Source organism: Bison bison, unplaced genomic scaffold (assembly GCF_000754665.1).
Source record: "Bison bison bison isolate TAMUID 2011002044 unplaced genomic scaffold, Bison_UMD1.0 scf7180017864020, whole genome shotgun sequence".
In the NCBI taxonomy this organism is placed as follows: domain Eukaryota; kingdom Metazoa; phylum Chordata; class Mammalia; order Artiodactyla; family Bovidae; genus Bison; species Bison bison.
Window position 1 is genome coordinate 1,567,555 of NW_011494592.1, and position 3,320 is coordinate 1,570,874.

Here is a 3,320-nt window from a genome sequence, read left to right on the forward strand (position 1 = left end):
TTTTTTTGGTGATATCTTTGTCTGGTTTTGGTATCAGAGTGATGATGGTGGCCTCGTAGAATAGGTTTGGGAGTTTTCCTTCCTCTGCAAATTTTTGAAACAATTTAAGCAGGATAGGCGTGAGCTCTTCTCTGGGTTTTGATAAAATTCGACTGTGAAGCCATCTGGCCCTGGGCTTTTTTTTGTTGGGAGATTTTGATCAGCTTCTATTTCAGTGCTTGTGATTGGTCTGTTCATATTTTCTATTTCTTCCTGGTTCAGTTTTGGAAGGTTGTGCTTTTCTAAGAATTTGTCTGTTTCTTCAAGGTTGTCCATTTTATTGGCATATAGCTCATAGTACTCTCTTATGATCATTTGTATTTCTGCATTGTCTGTTGTAGTTTCTTTTTCATTTCTAATTTTATTGCTTTCAGTTTTCTCCCTTTTTCTTTTAATGAGTCTGGCTAATGGTTTGTCTATTTTATCTCCTCAAAGAACAAGCTTTGAGTTTCATTGATCTTTGCTATTTTTTCCTTCATCTCTTTTATATGTATTTCTGCTCTGATTGTTATGATTTCTTTCCTTCTACTAAATTCGGGTTTTTTATTCCTCTTTTTCTAGTTGCTTTCAGTGTCTAGTGAATTTTTACCATGCTTCTTCATGTGCTGCATGTTTCTTTGTCTTTTCATTTTGTTTAATTACTATGTTTGGAGTCTCCTTTCTGCAGACTGCAAGGTCCCAGTTCATCTTACGTGTGGAGTCTCCCCCCAGTGTGTGCAGTTGGACCAATGCTTTGTGAAAGTTTCTTCATGAGGGGACTGGTTCCTGTGTTCTGGTGGATGGAACTGGATCTTGTCTCTCTAAGGGGCAGTACCATTCCCAGTGGTGTGTTATGGGGTGTCTGTGAGCTTGGTATGACTTTGGGCAGCCTGACTGTTAATGGGTAGGATTGTGTTCCTGTTTCTGCTAGTTGTTTGTTGTGTGATGTCCAGCATTGAAGCTTGCCGGCCTTTATATGCTGCCAGGTCTTAGTGTTAAGATGGAGGCCGTTGGGAGAGCTCTCACTGGTTAATATTCCTTTGGTTTAGGGGTTCACTGATGATCCAACATATTGGATTCAGGTCTCTCACTTTGGAGGTTCAGGCCCAACCCCTTGCTGAGCACCAAACCTCCACAAGTCACATGGTACAGAATTGTAAAAGAGAGAGAGAGAGAGAGAGAAATGAAAACCAACCTTGAAAAAAATTAACAGGCAGACAAACCCCCAAGTTAAACCATAAAACAATATTAATTAGACAGGAACACACAAAGAAACTCAAACTCACACTCAGAAAAGAAAGAAAGAAAGAAAGAATAAAGAGAAGAACCAAAAAAAGAAGAGAACAATCAAATCAATAAACAAATTCATAAATGAAAACAAGCACTAAAAACTTGAGTAGCAAAAATACAAAGCCAAAACATGGGAAAATACATTATAATGAAAATGTTTTGTAAAAATAGGAAGGAAATAAAATAAATGTATTTAAAAATAAAACATAAAAAGAAGAAAAGGCAAGCAAAAGATAAAAATTAAATGATTATTAAAAAGGAATAAAAATAGAACAAAACAAAAACAGAAAAAACTATATATAGATAAACAGAGAGGTACTAAGAAGAATATTATCCTGTGACATTAGTTGTCCTTACCACACATTTTGCTCCAGTCAAAGCGCCTACTCAGAAAGTCCTCCAATATTTCTCAGAGGTCTCTGGGCCTGCTCTGGGCACTGTGGAGTCAGCTCCTACTCAGATATGCCCTAACTGAAGCTTGTTCTTGCTTCCAAAGTCCACAATTGCCCCCAGGGTCCACAATCTCAAGCTAATTGTAAGGTTTAAATCCAAAGCACCTGCTTCTGCAGGAGTGAATTCTTTCGTTTCCTTTACTCACACGGCTCCCGTGTTCTTCTTTGGTACTGGTCCTGCCTCTGCTTGCAGGCTGCTCTCCAGCATCTGTTCTCTGCCCAGAAAAGAGGGAGTGATCAGATCAGTCGCTCAGTCATGTCCAACTCTTTGTGACCCCATGAATTGCAGCACGCCAGGCCTCCCTGTCCATCACCAACTCCCGGATCGAGTCAGTGATGCCATCCAGCCATCTCATCCTCTGTCGTCCCCTTCTCCTCCTGCCCCCAATCCCTCCCAGCATCAGAGTCTTTTCCAATGAGTCAGCTCTTCGCATGAGGTGGCCAAAGTACTGGCGTTTGAGCTTTAGCGTCATTCCTTCCAAAGAAATCCCAGGGCTGATCTCCTTCAGAATGGACTGGTTGGATCTCCTTGCAGTCCAAGGGACTCTCAAGAGTCTTCTCCAACACCACAGTTCAAAAGCATCAGTTCTTCTGTGTTCAGCCTTCTTCACAGTCCAACTCTCACATCCATACATGGCCACAGGAAAAACCATAGCCTTGACTAGACGAACCTTTGTTGGCAAAGTAACGTCTCTGCTGTTGAATATGTTATCTAGGTTGGTCATAACTTTCCTTCCAAGGACTAAGCGTCTTTTAATTTCATGGCTGCAGTCACCATCTGCAGTGATTTTGGAGCCCAAACAAATAAAGTCTGACACTGTTTCCACTGTTTCCCCATCTATTTGCCATGAAGTGATGGGACTGGATGCCATGATCTTCATTTTCTGAATGTTGAGCTTTAAGCCAACTTTTTCACTCTCCATTTGCACTTTCATCAAGGGGCTTTTGAGTTCCTCTTCACTTTCTGTCATAAGGGTGGTGTCATCTGCATATCTGAGGTTATTGATATTTCTCCCGGCAACCTTGATTCCAGCTTGTGTTTCTTCCAGTCCAGCGTTTCTCATGACGTACTCTGCATAGAAGTTAAATAAACAGGGTGACAATATACAGCCTTGGCGAACTCCTTTTCCTATTTGGAACCAGTCTGTTGTTCCATGTCCAGTTCTAACTGTTGCTTCCTGACCCGCATACAAATTTCTCAAGAGGCAGGTCAGGTGGTCTAGTATTCCCATCTCTTTCAGAATTTACCACAGTTTATTGTGATCCACACAGTCAAACGCTTTGGCATAGTTAATAAAGCAGAAATAGATGTTTTTCTGGAACTCTCTTGCTTTTTCCATGATCCAGCAGATGTTAACAATTTGATCTCTGGTTCCTCTGCCTTTTCTAAAACCAGCTTGAATATCACGAAGTTCACAGTTCACGTATTGCTGAAGCCTGGCTTGGAGAATTTTGAGTATTACTTTACTAGCGTGTGAGATGAGTGCAATTGTGCGGTAGTTTGAGCATTCTTTGGCATTGCCTTTCTTTGGGATTGGAATGAAAACTGACCGTTTCCAG